Here is an 18724-nt window from a genome sequence, read left to right on the forward strand (position 1 = left end):
TTCATGCCGAGACCTTATTTTTATAGGTATATTATGCGATATATGGATCCTTACATCCTTATTTTAAATAATGTAAGTAGTAATTTTGCACCATAACCAATATAATCTAAATTTTGTAAAGAGCTAAATTTTTTCTAGAGTTTTGGGATTCAAAAAATAAAGTTACTTTCGGTGATGCCACGAGTATAATTGTATGAGAAGTCTTTTATCTCACTACTAGGTGAGTTACTTGATGATCTGTATAGTTATACACCATCCAATATTTACTTCACGATTGAACGCAACGCCAATCCAAGGGATTAACAGAATAAATTGACTCATAGTACAAATTGAATGAAATAAAACGAATGACTGAACATGAAATGCATAAAATTAAAGATATGAATAAAATGAATCAAATGAATCAAATGGATCAAATGAACCAAATGAATCAAATGAATCAAATGAATCAAATGAATCAAATGAATCAAATGAATCAAATGAATCAAAATGAATCAAATGAATCAAATGAATCAAATGAACCAAATGAATCAAATGAATCAAATGAATCAAATGAATCAAATGAATCAAATGAATCAAATGAATCAAATGAATCAAATGAATCAAATGAATCAAATGAATCAAATGAATCAAATGAATCAAATGAATCAAATGAATCAAATGAATCAAATGAATCAAATGAATCAAATGAATCAAATGAATCAAATGAATCAAATGAATCAAATGAATCAAATGAATTAAATGAATCAAATGAATCAAATGAATCAAATGAATCAAATGAATCAAATGAATCAAATGAATCAAATGAATCAAATGAATCAAATGAATCAAATGAATCAAATGAATCAAATGAATCAAATGAATCAAATGAATCAAATGAATCAAATGAATCAAATGAATCAAATGAATCAAATGAATCAAATGAATCAAATGAATCAAATGAATCAAATGAATCAAATGAATCAAAAGAATCAAATGAATCAAATGAATCAAATGAATCAAATGAATCAAATGAATCAAATGAATCAAATGAATCAAATGAATCAAATGATTCAAATGAATCAAATGAATAAAATGAATCAAATGAATCAATGAATGAAATGAATCAAATGAATGAAATGAATGAAATGAATGAAATGAATGAAATGAATCAAATGAATCAAATGAATCAAATGAATCAAATGAATCAAATGAATGAAATGAATGAAAGATTGAATGAAATGAATGAAATGAATGAAATGATAAATGAATGAAATGAATGAAGAATGAATGAAATGAATGAAATGAATGAATGAATGAAATGAATGAAATGAATGAAATGAATGAAATGAATGAAATGATGAAATGAATGAAATGAATGAAATGAATGAAATGAATGAAATGAATGAAATGAATGAAATGAATGAAATGAATGAAATGAATGAAATGAATGAAATGAATGAAATGAATGAAATGAATGAAATGAATGAAATGAATGAAATGAATGAAATGAATGAAATGAATGAAATGAATGAAATGAATGAAATGAATGAAATGAATGAAATGAATGAAATGAATGAAATGAATGAAATGAATGAAATGAATGAAATGAATGAATGAATGAAATGAATGAAATGAATGAAATGAATGAATGATGAAATGAAGAAATGAATGAAAGAATGAAATGAAGAAATGAATGAAATGAATGAAATGAATGAAATGAATGAAATGAATGAAATGAATGAATGAATGAAATGAATGAAATGATTGAAATGAATGAAAATGAAGAATGAAATGAATGAAATGAATGAAATGAATGAAATGAATGAAATGAATGAAATGAATGAAATGAATGAAATGAATGAAATGAATGAAATGAATGAAATGAATGAAATGAATGAAATGAATGGAATGAATGAAATGAATGAAATGAATGAAATGAATGAAATGAATGAAATGAATGAATGAATGAAATGAATGAAATGAATGAAATGAATGAAATGAATGAAATGAATGAAATGAAGAAATGAATGAAATGAATGAAATGAATGAAATGAATGAAAGAATGAAATGAAATGAATGAAATAATGAAATGAATGAAATGAATGAAATGAATGAATGAATGAAATGAATGAAAGAATGAAATGAATGAAATGAATGAAATGAATGAAATGAATGAAATGAATGAAATGAATGAAATGAATGAAATGAATGAAATGAAAGAAATGAAATGAAATGAAATGAAATGAATGAAATGAATGAAATGTATGAAATGAATGAAATGAATGAAATGAATGAAATGAATGAAATGAATGAAATGAATTGAAATGAATGAAATGAAGATGAATGAATGAAATGAATGAAATGAATGAAATGAATGAAAGATGAAATGAATGAATGAATGAAATGAATGAAATGAATGAAATGAATGAAATGAATGAAATGAATGAAATGAATGATATGAATGAATGAATGAATGAATGAAATGAATGAAATGAATGAAATGAATGAAATGAATGAATGAATGAAATGAATGAAAGGAATGAAATGAATGAAATGAATGAAATGAATGAAATATGAATGAAATGATGAAATGAATGAAATGAAATGAAATGAATGAAATGAATGAAATGAATGAAATGAATGAAATGAATGAAATGAATGAAATGAATGAAATGAATGAAATGAATGAAATGAATGAAATGATGAAATGAATGAAATGAATGAAATGAATGAAATGAATGAAATGAATGAAATGAATGAAATGAATGAAATGAATGAAATGAATGAAATGAATGACATGAATGAAATGAATGAAATGAATGAAATGAATGAAATGAATGAATGAATGAAATGAATGAAATGATGAAATGAATGAATGAATGAAATGAATGTAATGATGAAATGAATGAAATGAATGAAATGAATGAAATGAATGAAATGAATGAAATGAATGAAATGATGAAATGAATGAAATGAATGAAATGAATGAAATGAATGAATGAATGAAATGAATGAAATGAATGAAATGAATGAAATGAATGAAATGAATGAAATGAATGAAATGAATGAAATGAATGAAATGAATGAAATGAATGAAATGAATGAAATGATTGAAATGAATGAAATGAATGAAATGAATGAAATGAATGAAATGAATTAAATGAATGAAATGAATGAAATGAATGAAATGAATGAAATGAATGAAATGAATGAAATGAATGAAATGAATGAACATGAATGAAATGAATGAAATGAATGAATGAATGAAATGAATGAAATGAATGAAATGAATGAATGAAATGAATGAAATGAATGAAATGAATGAAATGAATGAAATGAATGAAATGAATGAAATGAATGAAATGAATGAAATGAAATGAAATGAATGAAATGAATGAAATGAATGAAATGAATGAAATGAATGAAATGAATGAAATGAATGAAATGAATGAAATGAATGAAATGAATGAAATGAATGAAATGAATGAAATGAATGAAATGAATGAAATGAATGAAATGAATGAAATGAATGAAATGAATGAAATGAATGAAATGAATGAAATGAATGAAATGAATGAAATGAATGAAATGAATGAAATGAATGAAATGAATGAAATGAATGAAATGAATGAAATGAATGAAATGAATGAAATGAATGAAATGAATGAAATGAATGAAATGAATGAAATGAATGAAATGAATGAATGAATGAAATGAATGAAATGAATGAAATGAATGAAATGAATGAAATGAAATGAAATGAATGAAATGATATGAAATGAATGAAATGAATGAAATGAATGAAATGAATGAAAGAATGAAATGAATGAAATGAATGAAATGAATGAAATGAATGAATGAATGAAATGAATGAAATGAATGAAATGAATGAAATGAATGAAATGAATGAAATGAATGAAATGAATGAAATGAATGAAATGAATGAAATGAATGAAAATGAATGAAATGAATGAATGAATGAAATGAATGAAATGAATGAAATGAATGAATTGAATGAAATGAATGAAATGAATGAAATGAATGAAATGAATGAAATGAATGAAATGAATGAAATGAATGAAATGAATGAAATGAATGAAATGAATGAATGAATGAAATGAATGAAATGAATGAAATGAATGAAATGAATGAAATGAATGAATGAATGAAATGAATGAAATGAATGAAATGAATGAAATGAATGAAATGAATGAAATGAATGAAATGAATGAAATGAATGAAATGAATGAAATGAATGAATGAATGAAATGAATGAAATGAATGAAATGAATGAAATGAATGAAATGAATGAAATGAATGAAATGACATGAAATGATGAAATGAATGAAATGAATGAAATGAATGAAATGAATGAAATGAATGAAATGAATGAAATGAATGAATGAATGAAATGAATGAATGAATGAAATGAATGAAATGAATGAAATGAATGAAATGAATGAAATGAATGAAATGAATGAAATGAATGAAATGAATGAAATGAATGAAATGAATGAAATGAATGAAATGAATGAAATGAATGAAATGAATAAATGAATGAAATGAATGAAATGAATGAAATGAATGAATGAATGAAATGAATGAAATGAATGAAATGAATGAAATGAATGAAATGAATGAAATGAAGGAAATGAAATGAATGAAATGAATGAAATGAATGAAATGAATGAAATGAATGAAATGAATGAAATGAATGAAATGAATGAAATGAATGAAATGAATGAAATGAATGAAATGAAATGAAATGAATGAAATGAATGAAATGAATGAAATGAATGAAATGAATGAATGAATGAAATGAATGAAATGAATGAAATGAATGAAATGAATGAATGAATGAAATGAATGAAACGAATGTGAAATGAATGATAATGAATGAAATGAATGAAATGAATGAAATGAATGAAATGAATGAAATGAATGAAATGAATGAAATGAATTGAAATGAATGAAATGAATGAAATGAATGAAATGAATGAAATGAATGAAATGAATGAAATGAATGAAATGAATGAAATGAATGAAATGAATGAAATGAATGAAATGAATGAAATGAATGAAATGAATGAAATGAATGAAATGAATGAAATGAAATGAAATGAATGAAATGAATGAAATAAATCAAGTGAATCAAATGAATCAAATGAATTAAATGAATTAAATGAATCAAATGAATCAATGAATCAAATGAATGAAATGAATCAAATGAATCAAATGAATCAAATGACTCAAATGAATCAATGAATCAAATGAATCAAATGAATCAAATGAACAAATAATCAAATGAATCAAAGAATCAATGAATCAATGAATCAAATTAAATGATAACTGAATCGATGTTGTAAGGTATAAATTAATAGAAAAAATAAATTGTGTCAAAAGAATTATTTGGATGAAATGAATAAAACTGAAAAATTAGTCAGGTTAATGAATTTTCTTCATTTTAAACAAAATGTATGAACTGGAAAAATTAATAGAATGCATTGAATGAAAACAGTGAATAAAACAAGTGAAATGAATGATATGACTAAAATGCACGAAATGAATAAACTGATCAGAGTGAATCCAAATTACAAATGAATAAATTAGATTAAATGAGAGAGGGAGAAAAAGAGAGAGAGTGAGAGTGAGATAGAGATAGAGATGGGGAGAGCATGTGAGGAATGGCAAATGATGGTTCATGCCGAGACCTTATTTTTATAGGTATATTATGCGATATATGGATTCCTTACATCCTTATTATAAATAATGTAAGTAGTAATTTTTGCACCATAACCATATAATCTAAATTTTGTAAAGAGCTAAATTTTTTCTAGAGTTTTGGGATTCAAAAAATAAAGTTACTTTCGGTGATGCCACGAGTATAATTGTATGAGAAGTCTTTTATCTCACTACTAGGTGAGTTACTTGATGATCTGTATAGTTATACACCATCCAATATTTACTTCACGATTGAACGCAACGCCCAATCCAAGGGATTAACAGAATAAATTGACTCATAGTAACAAATTGAATGAAATAAAACGAATGACTGAACACCTGAAATGCATAAAAATTAAAGATTATGACATAAAATGAATCAAATGAATCAAATGAATCAAATGGATCAAATGAACCAAATGAATCAAATGAATCAAATGAATCAAATGAATCAAATGAATCAAATGAACCAAATGAATCAAATGAATCAAATGAATCAAATGAATCAAATGAATCAAATGAATCAAATGAATCAAATGAATCAAATGAATCAAATGAATCAAATGAATCAAATGAATCAAATGAATCAAATGAATCAAATGAATCAAATGAATCAATGAATCAAATGAATCAAATGAATCAAATGAATCAAATGAATCAAATGAATCAAATGAATCAAATGAATCAAATGAATCAATGCATCAAATGAATCAAATGAATCAAATGAATCAAATGAATCAAATGAATCCAATGAATCAAATGAATCAAATGATTCAAATGAATCAAATTAATAAAATGAATCAAATGAATCAAATGAATCAAATGAATCAATGAATCAAATGAATCAAATGAATCAAATGAATCAAATGAATCAAATGAATCAAATGAATCAAATGAATCAAATGAATCAAATGAATCAAATGAATCAAATAGAATCAAATGAATCAAATGAATCATAATGAATCAAATGAATCAAATGAATCAAATGAATGAAATGAATGAAATGAATGAAATGAATGAAATGAATGAAATGAATGAAATGAATGAAATGAATGAAATGAATGAAATGAATGAAATGAATGAAATGAATGAAATGAATGAAATGAATGAAATGAATGAAATGAATGAAATGAATGAAATGAATGAAATGAATGAAATGAATGAAATGAATGAAATGAATGAAATGAATGAAATGAATGAAATGAATGAAATGAATGAAATGAATGAAATGAATGAAATGAATGAAATGAATGAAATGAATGAAATGAATGAAATGAATGAAATGAATGAAATGAATGAAATGAATGAAATGAATGAAATGAATGAAATGAATGAAATGAATGAAATGAATGAAATGAATGAAATGAATGAAATGAATGAAATGAATGAAATGAATGAAATGAATGAAATGAATGAAATGAATGAAATGAATGAAATGAATGAAATGAATGAAATGAATGAAATGAATGAAATGAATGAAATGAATGAAATGAATGAAATGAATGAAATGAATGAAATGAATGAAATGAATGAAATGAATGAAATGAATGAAATGAATGAAATGAATGAAATGAATGAAATGAATGAAATGAATGAAATGAATGAAATGAATGAAATGAATGAAATGAATGAAATGAATGAAATGAATGAAATGAATGAAATGAATGAAATGAATGAAATGAATGAAATGAATGAAATGAATGAAATGAATGAAATGAATGAAATGAATGAAATGAATGAAATGAATGAAATGAATGAAATGAATGAAATGAATGAAATGAATGAAATGAATGAAATGAATGAATGAAATGAATGAAATGAATGAAATGAATGAAATGAATGAAATGAATGAAATGAATGAAATGAATGAAATGAATGAAATGAATGAAATGAATGAAATGAATGAAATGAATGAAATGAATGAAATGAATGAAATGAATGAAATGAATGAAATGAATGAAATGAATGAAATGAATGAAATGAATGAAATGAATGAAATGAATGAAATGAATGAAATGAATGAAATGAATGAAATGAATGAAATGAATGAAATGAATGAAATGAATGAAATGAATGAAATGAATGAAATGAATGAAATGAATGAAATGAATGAAATGAATGAAATGAATGAAATGAATGAAATGAATGAAATGAATGAAATGAATGAAATGAATGAAATGAATGAAATGAATGAAATGAATGAAATGAATGAAATGAATGAAATGAATGAAATGAATGAAATGAATGAAATGAATGAAATGAATGAAATGAATGAAATGAATGAAATGAATGAAATGAATGAAATGAATGAAATGAATGAAATGAATGAAATGAATGAAATGAATGAATGAATGAAATGAATGAAATGAATGAAATGAATGAAATGAATGAAATGAATGAAATGAATGAAATGAATGAAATGAATGAAATGAATGAAATGAATGAAATGAATGAAATGAATGAAATGAATGAAATGAATGAAATGAATGAAATGAATGAAATGAATGAAATGAATGAAATGAATGAAATGAATGAAATGAATGAAATGAATGAAATGAATGAAATGAATGAAATGAATGAAATGAATGAAATGAATGAAATGAATGAAATGAATGAAATGAATGAAATGAATGAAATGAATGAAATGAATGAAATGAATGAAATGAATGAAATGAATGAAATGAATGAAATGAATGAAATGAATGAAATGAATGAAATGAATGAAATGAATGAAATGAATGAAATGAATGAAATGAATGAAATGAATGAAATGAATGAAATGAATGAAATGAATGAAATGAATGAAATGAATGAAATGAATGAAATGAATGAAATGAATGAAATGAATGAAATGAATGAAATGAATGAAATGAATGAAATGAATGAAATGAATGAAATGAATGAAATGAATGAAATGAATGAAATGAATGAAATGAATCAAATGAATCAAATGAATCAAATGAATCAAATGAATCAAATGAATCAAATGAATCAAATGAATCAAATGAATCAAATGAATCAAATGAATCAAATGAATCAAATGAATCAAATGAATCAAATGAATCAAATGAATCAAATGAATCAAATGAATCAAATGAATCAAATGAATCAAATGAATCAAATGAATCAAATGAATCAAATGAATCAAATGAATCAAATGAATCAAATGAATCAAATGAATCAAATGAATCAAATGAATCAAATGAATCAAATGAATCAAATGAATCAAATGAATCAAATGAATCAAATGAATCAAATGAATCAAATGAATCAAATGAATCAAATGAATGAAATGAATCAAATGAATCAAATGAATCAAATGAATGAAATGAATGAAATGAATGAAATGAATGAAATGAATGAAATGAATGAAATGAATGAAATGAATGAAATGAATGAAATGAATGAAATGAATGAAATGAATGAAATGAATGAAATGAATGAAATGAATGAAATGAATGAAGTGAATGAAATGAATGAAATGAATGAAATGAATGAAATGAATGAAATGAATGAAATGAATGAAATGAATGAAATGAATGAAATGAATGAAATGAATGAAATGAATGAAATGAATGAAATGAATGAAATGAATGAAATGAATGAAATGAATGAAATGAATGAAATGAATGAAATGAATGAAATGAATGAAATGAATGAAATGAATGAAATGAATGAAATGAATGAAATGAATGAAATGAATGAAATGAATGAAATGAATGAAATGATTGAAATGAATGAAATGAATGAAATGAATGAAATGAATGAAATGAATGAAATGAATGAAATGAATGAAATGAATGAAATGAATGAAATGAATGAAATGAATGAAATGAATGAAATGAATGAAATGAATGAAATGAATGAAATGAATGAAATGAATGAAATGAATGAAATGAATGAAATGAATGAAATGAATGAAATGAATGAAATGAATCAAATGAATGAAATGAATGAAATAAATCAAGTGAATCAAGTGAATCAAATGAATCAAATGAATTAAATGAATTAAATGAATTAAATGAATCAAATGAATCAAATGAATCAAATGAATCAAATGAATGAAATGAATCAAATGAATCAAATGAATCAAATGAATCAAATGAATCAAATGAATCAAATGAATCAAAAGAATCAAAAGAATCAAATGAATGAAATGAATGAAATGAATCAAATGAATCAAATGAATCAAATTTAAATGATAAATGAATCGATGTTGTAAGGTTATAAATTAATAGAAAAAATAAATTGTGTCAAAAGAATTATTTGGATGAAATGAATAAAACTGAAAAATTAGTCAGGTTAATGAATTTTCTTCATTTTAAACAAAATGTATGAACTGGAAAAATTAATAGAATGCATTGAATGAAAACAGTGAATAAAACAAGTGAAATGAATGATATGACTAAAATGCACGAAATGAATAAACTGATCAGAGTGAATCCAAATTACAAAATGAATAAATTAGATTAAATGAACGCAGATGAACAAAATTAATAAAAAGATGCTGAATGAAATAATTATTTAAAATGCAATCTCAAACGAAACGTGTGCTGAATTATCCAATACCTCACTACTAATTGTGACTTCCATTGAAACTTCAATTGAAGTGTACTCAGTATAGAGCAGATATGGACGACGATAAGTTAGAAGACACCTTGTACTTGCACCCCCCCCCCCCCCCCCCCATTGCGAGTGGGGACTTTGGAAGATTTCTTTTCCCGGATCTAATTCGTGGATATTTTTGGGCTTTGATCCGTTATTTTTCATGAAAGTTCATACCAATACAATGTATGTGCCTTTTCAATAATATCATCACAAAAAGGTGTTCTTAGTTTTCACATGACATATTTGAGCAATTGTTTTATTCAAAATTCAATAGAGAATCGAGGAGTTGAAATATCGCACGTGGAATGTCCCACCTCCCAGTTAAGCCACATATTTTTCTGAGACAGCCATGAATTTCCTTTATTATAGTGTTTATACAAGCTTTGAATAGAACTGAATTAAATTTGAGTTGATGTAGTTTTCGATGGTCACCTGTCTACCCATAGTGCAACGTTTCCAAATACCAATTTCACCTCGAAAATAGTTATAGTTTTCCCATAAGGCAAATATTTTGCATATTTTCTCGGACTACAAATATTTTATTTGACATGTAGGATGTATTAATAAACTTGTTTCCGTGAGTCTCTTGTACACTAAAATGCAAAGAAAATAATAGGGTAACAGACAAAAAAAAAGTTTTGTTTTCTCAAACCTTCACAATTACATCGCACACATGAAATTAGCTTGATTATTAATAAAGATTAGCAGAGAATCTTATCGCACAACTTAGAAATGGATAGAGAAATAGCAAGATAGATGTGAGTCGTGACAGTTGCCACCAACATGAAGAAAGAGAGAGAGAGAGAGAGAGAGAGAGAGAGAGAGAGAGAGAGGGAGAAAAAGAGAGAGAGAGTGAGAGTGAGATAGAGATAGAGATGGGGAGGGCATGTGAGGAATGGCAAATGATGGTTCATGCCGAGACCTTATTTTTATAGGTATATTATGCGATATATGGATTCCTTACATCCTTATTATAAATAATGTAATTAGTAATTTTTGCGCCATAACCAATATAATCTAAATTTTGTAAAGAGCTAAACTTTTTCTAGAGTTTTGGGATTCAAAAAATAAAGTTACTTTCGGTGATGCCACGAGTATAATTGTATGAGAAGTCTTTTATCTCACTACTAGGTGAGTTACTTGATGATCTGTATAGTTATACACCATCCAATATTTACTTCACGATTGAACGCAACGCCTAATCCAAGGGATTAACAGAATAAATTGACTCATACTAACAAATTGAATGAAATAAAACGAATGACTGAACATGAAATGCATCAAATTAAAGATATGAATAAAATGAATCAAATGAATCAAATGGATCAAATGAACCAAATGAATCAAATGAATCAAATGAATCAAATGAATCAAATGAATCAAATGAATCAAATGAACCAAATGAATCAAATGAATCAACTGAATCAAATGAATCAAATGAATCAAATGAATCAAATGAATCAAATGAATCAAATGAATCAAATGAATCAAATGAATCAAATGAATCAAATGAATCAAATGAATCAAATGAATCAAATGAATCAAATGAATCAAATGAATCAAATGAATCAAATGAATCAAATGAATCAAATGAATCAAATGAATCAAATGAATCAAAGAATCAATGAATCAAATGAATCAAATGAATCAAATGAATCAAATGAATCAAATGAATCAAATGAATCAAATGAATCAAATGAATCAAATGAATCAAATGAATCAAATGAATCAAATGAATCAAATGATTCAAATGAATCAAATGATTCAAATGAATCAAATTAATAAAATGAATCAAATGAATCAAATGAATCAAATGAATCAAATGAATCAAATGAATCAAATGAATCAAATGAATCAAATGAATCAAATGAATCAAATGAATCAAATGAATCAAATGAATCAAATGAATCAAATGAATCAAATGAATCAAATGAATCAAATGAATCAAATGAATCAAATGAATCAAATGAATCAAATGAATCAAATGAATCAAATGAATCAAATGAATCAAATGAATCAAATGAATCAAATGAATCAAATGAATCAAATGAATCAAATGAATCAAATGAATCAAATGAATCAAATGAATCAAATGAATCAAATGAATCAAATGAATCAAATGAATCAAATGAATCAAATGAATCAAATGAATCAAATGAATCAAATGAATCAAATGAATCAAATGAATCAAATGAATCAAATGAATCAAATGAATCAAATGAATCAAATGAATCAAATGAATCAAATGAATCAAATGAATCAAATGAATCAAATGAATCAAATGAATCAAATGAATCAAATGAATCAAATGAATCAAATGAATCAAATGAATCAAATGAATCAAATGAATCAAATGAATCAAATGAATCAAATGAATCAAATGAATCAAATGAATCAAATGAATCAAATGAATCAAATGAATCAAATGAATCAAATGAATCAAATGAATCAAATGAATCAAATGAATCAAATGAATCAAATGAATCAAATGAATCAAATGAATCAAATGAATCAAATGAATCAAATGAATCAAATGAATCAAATGAATCAAATGAATCAAATGAATCAAATGAATCAAATGAATCAAATGAATCAAATGAATCAAATGAATCAAATGAATCAAATGAATCAAATGAATCAAATGAATCAAATGAATCAAATGAATCAAATGAATCAAATGAATCAAATGAATCAAATGAATCAAATGAATCAAATGAATCAAATGAATCAAATGAATCAAATGAATCAAATGAATCAAATGAATCAAATGAATCAAATGAATCAAATGAATCAAATGAATCAAATGAATCAAATGAATCAAATGAATCAAATGAATCAAATGAATGAAATGAATGAAATGAATGAAATGAATGAAATGAATGAAATGAATGAAATGAATGAAATGAATGAAATGAATGAAATGAATGAAATGAATGAAATGAATGAAATGAATGAAATGAATGAAATGAATGAAATGAATGAAATGAATGAAATGAATGAAATGAATGAAATGAATGAAATGAATGAAATGAATGAAATGAATGAAATGAATGAAATGAATGAAATGAATGAAATGAATGAAATGAATGAAATGAATGAAATGAATGAAATGAATGAAATGAATGAAATGAATGAAATGAAATTAATGAAATTAATGAAATTAATGAAATGAATGAAATGAATGAAATGAATGAAATGAATGAAATGAATGAAATGAATGAAATGAATGAAATGAATGAAATGAATGAAATGAATGAAATGAATGAAATGAATGAAATGAATGAAATGAATGAAATGAATGAAATGAATGAAATGAATGAAATGAATGAAATGAATGAAATGAATGAAATGAATGAAATGAATGAAATGAATGAAATGAATGAAATGAATGAAATGAATGAAATGAATGAAATGAATGAAATGAATGAAATGAATGAAATGAATGAAATGAATGAAATGAATGAAATGAATGAAATGAATGAAATGAATGAAATGAATGAAATGAATGAAATGAATGAAATGAATGAAATGAATGAAATGAATGAAATGAATGAAATGAATGAAATGAATGAAATGAATGAAATGAATGAAATGAATGAAATGAATGAAATGAATGAAATGAATGAAATGAATGAAATGAATGAAATGAATGAAATGAATGAAATGAATGAAATGAATGAAATGAATGAAATGAATGAAATGAATGAAATGAATGAAATGAATGAAATGAATGAAATGAATGAAATGAATGAAATGAATGAAATGAATGAAATGAATGAAATGAATGAAATGAATGAAATGAATGAAATGAATGAAATGAATGAAATGAATGAAATGAATGAAATGAATGAAATGAATGAAATGAATGAAATGAATGAAATGAATGAAATGAATGAAATGAATGAAATGAATGAAATGAATGAAATGAATGAAATGAATGAAATGAATGAAATGAATGAAATGAATGAAATGAATGAAATGAATGAAATGAATGAAATGAATGAAATGAATGAAATGAATGAAATGAATGAAATGAATGAAATGAATGAAATGAATGAAATGAATGAAATGAATGAAATGAATGAAATGAATGAAATGAATGAAATGAATGAAATGAATGAAATGAATGAAATGAATGAAATGAATGAAATGAATGAAATGAATGAAATGAATGAAATGAATGAAATGAATGAAATGAATGAAATGAATGAAATGAATGAAATGAATGAAATGAATGAAATGAATGAAATGAATGAAATGAATGAAATGAATGAAATGAATGAAATGAATGAAATGAATGAAATGAATGAAATGAATGAAATGAATGAAATGAATGAAATGAATGAAATGAATGAAATGAATGAAATGAATGAAATGAATGAAATGAATGAAATGAATGAAATGAATGAAATGAATGAAATGAATGAAATGAATGAAATGAATGAAATGAATGAAATGAATGAAATGAATGAAATGAATGAAATGAATGAAATGAATGAAATGAATGAAATGAATGAAATGAATGAAATGAATGAAATGAATGAAATGAATGAAATGAATGAAATGAATGAAATGAATGAAATGAATGAAATGAATGAAATGAATGAAATGAATGAAATGAATGAAATGAATGAAATGAATGAAATGAATGAAATGAATGAAATGAATGAAATGAATGAAATGAATGAAATGAATGAAATGAATGAAATGAATGAAATGAATGAAATGAATGAAATGAATGAAATGAATGAAATGAATGAAATGAATGAAATGAATGAAATGAATGAAATGAATGAAATGAATGAAATGAATGAAATGAATGAAATGAATGAAATGAATGAAATGAATGAAATGAATGAAATGAATGAAATGAATGAAATGAATGAAATGAATGAAATGAATGAAATGAATGAAATGAATGAAATGAATGAAATGAATGAAATGAATGAAATGAATGAAATGAATGAAATGAATGAAATGAATGAAATGAATGAAATGAATGAAATGAATGAAATGAATGAAATGAATGAAATGAATGAAATGAATGAAATGAATGAAATGATTGAAATGAATGAAATGAATGAAATGAATGAAATGAATGAAATGAATGAAATGAATGAAATGAATGAAATGAATGAAATGAATGAAATGAATGAAATGAATGAAATGAATGAAATGAATGAAATGAATGAAATGAATGAAATGAATGAAATGAATGAAATGAATGAAATGAATGAAATGAATGAAATGAATGAAATGAATGAAATGAATGAAATGAATGAAATGAATGAAATGAATGAAATGAATGAAATGAATGAAATGAATGAAATGAATGAAATGAATGAAATGAATGAAATGAATGAAATGAATGAAATGAATGAAATGAATGAAATGAATGAAATGAATGAAATGAATGAAATGAATGAAATGAATGAAATGAATGAAATGAATGAAATGAATGAAATGAATGAAATGAATGAAATGAATGAAATGAATGAAATGAATGAAATGAATGAAATGAATGAAATGAATGAAATGAATGAAATGAATGAAATGAATGAAATGAATGAAATGAATGAAATGAATGAAATGAATGAAATGAATGAAATGAATGAAATGAATGAAATGAATGGAATGAATGAAATGAATGAAATGAATGAAATAAATCAAGTGAATCAAGTGAATCAAATGAATCAAATGAATTAAATGAATTAAATGAATCAAATGAATCAAATGAATCAAATGAATCAAATGAATCAAATGAATCAAATGAATCAAATGAATCAAATGAATGAAATGAATCAAATGAATCAAATGAATCAAATGAATCAAAAGAATCAAAAGAATCAAATGAATCAAATGAATCAAATGAATCAAATCAATCAAATTTAAATGATAAATGAATCGATGTTGTAAGGTTATAAATTAATAGAAAAAATAAATTGTGTCAAAAGAATTATTTGGATGAAATGAATAAAACTGAAAAATTAGTCAGGTTAATGAATTTTCTTCATTTTAAACAAAACGTATGAACTGGAAAAATTAATAGAATGCATTGAATGAAAACAGTGAATAAAACAAGTGAAATGAATGATATGACTAAAATGCACGAAATGAATAAACTGATCAGAGTGAATCCAAATTACAAAATGAATAAATTAGATTAAATGAACACAGATGAACAAAATTAATAAAAAGATGCTGAATGAAATAATTATTTAAAATGCAATCTCAAACGAAACGTGTGCTGAATTATCCAATACCTCACTACTAATTGTGACTTCCATTGAAACTTCAATTGAAGTGTACTCAGTATAGAGCAGATATGGACGACGATAAGTTAGAAGACACCTTGTACTTGCACCCCCCCCATTGCGAGTGGGGACTTTGGAAGATTTCTTTTCCCGGATCTAATTCGTGGATATTTTTGGGCTTTGATCCGTTATTTTTCATGAAAGTTCATACCAATACAATGTATGTGCCTTTTCAATAATATCATCACAAAAAGGTGTTCTTAGTTTTCACATGACATATTTGAGCAATTGTTTTATTCAAAATTCAATAGAGAATCGAGGAGTTGAAATATCGCACGTGGAATGTCCCACCTCCCAGTTAAAACACATATTTTTCTGAGACAGCCATGAATTTCCTTTATTATAGTGTTTATACAAGCTTTGAATAGAACTGAATTAAATTTGAGTTGATGTAGTTTTCGATGGTCACCTGTCTACCCATAGTGCAACGTTTCCAAATACCAATTTCACCTCGAAAATAGTTATAGTTTTCCCATAAGGCAAATATTTTGCAAATTTTCTCGGACTACAAATATTTTATTTGACATGTAGGATGTATTAATAAACTTGTTTCCGCGAGTCTCTTGTACACTAAAATGCAAAGAAAATAATAGGGTAACAGACAAAAAAAAGTTTTGTTTTCTCAAACCTTCACAATTACATCGCACACATGAAATTAGCTTGATTATTAATAAAGATTAGCAGAGAATCTTATCGCACAACTTAGAAATGGATAGAGAAATAGCAAGATAGATGTGAGTCGTGACAGTTGCCACCAACATGAAGAAAGAGAGAGAGAGAGAGAGAGAGAGAGAGAGAGAGAGAGAGAGAGAGAGAGAGAGAGAGAGAGAGAGAGAGAGAGAGAGAGAGAGAGAGAGAGAGGGAGAAAAAGAGAGAGAGAGTGAGAGTGAGATAGAGATAGAGGCATGTGAGGAATGGCAAATGATGGTTCATGCCGAGACCTTATTTTTATAGGTATATTATGCGATATATGGATTCCTTACATCCTTATTATAAATAATGTAAGTAGTAATTTTTGCGCCATAACCAATATAATCTAAATTTTGTAAAGAGCTAAATTTTTTCTAGAGTTTTGGGATTCAAAAAATAAAGTTACTTTCGGTGATGCCACGAGTATAATTGTATGAGAAGTCTTTTATCTCACTACTAGGTGAGTTACTTGATGATCTGTATAGTTATACACCATCCAATATTTACTTCACGATTGAACGCAACGCCTAATCCAAGGGATTAACAGAATAAATTGACTCATACTAACAAATTGAATGAAATAAAACGAATGACTGAACATGAAATGCATAAAATTAAAGATATGAATAAAATGAATCAAATGAATCAAATGGATCAAATGAACCAAATGAATCAAATGAATCAAATGAATCAAATGAATCAAATGAATCAAATGAATCAAATGAATCAAATGAATCAAATGAATCAAATGAACCAAATGAATCAAATGAATCAAATGAATCAAATGAATCAAATGAATCAAATGAATCAAATGAATCAAATGAATCAAATGAATCAAATGAATCAAATGAATCAAATGAATCAAATGAATCAAATGAATCAAATGAATCAAATGAATCAAATGAATCAAATGAATCAAATGAATCAAATGAATCAAATGAATCAAATGAATCAAATGAATCAAATGAATCAAATGAATCAAATGAATCAAATGAATCAAATGAATCAAATGAATCAAATGAATCAAATGAATCAAATGAATCAAATGAATCAAATGAATCAAATGAATCAAATGAATCAAATGAATCAAATGAATCAAATGAATCAAATGAATCAAATGAATCGAATGAATCAAATGAATCAAATGAATCAAATGAATCGAATGAATCAAATGAATCGAATGAATCAAATGAATCAAATGAATCAAATGAATCAAATGAATCAAATGAATCAAATGAATCAAATGAATCAAATGAATCAAATGAATCAAATGAATCAAATTAATAAAATGAATCAAATGAATCAAATGAATCAAATGAATCAAATGAATCAAATGAATCAAATGAATCAAATGAATGAAATGAATGAAATGAATGAAATGAATGAAATGAATGAAATGAATGAAATGA

The 18724-nt window shown here is 24.6% G+C and overlaps 1 protein-coding gene across 1 annotated transcript in view; it reads left to right on the forward strand.

Moving 5' to 3' along the window:
• Positions 1 to 18724, forward strand: part of LOC131691360 (uncharacterized) — a 340109-nt gene that overhangs the window by 218964 nt on the left and 102421 nt on the right. The window lies entirely within an intron of this gene.

This window comes from Topomyia yanbarensis, chromosome 3 (assembly GCF_030247195.1).
Source record: "Topomyia yanbarensis strain Yona2022 chromosome 3, ASM3024719v1, whole genome shotgun sequence".
NCBI lineage: Eukaryota > Metazoa > Arthropoda > Insecta > Diptera > Culicidae > Topomyia > Topomyia yanbarensis.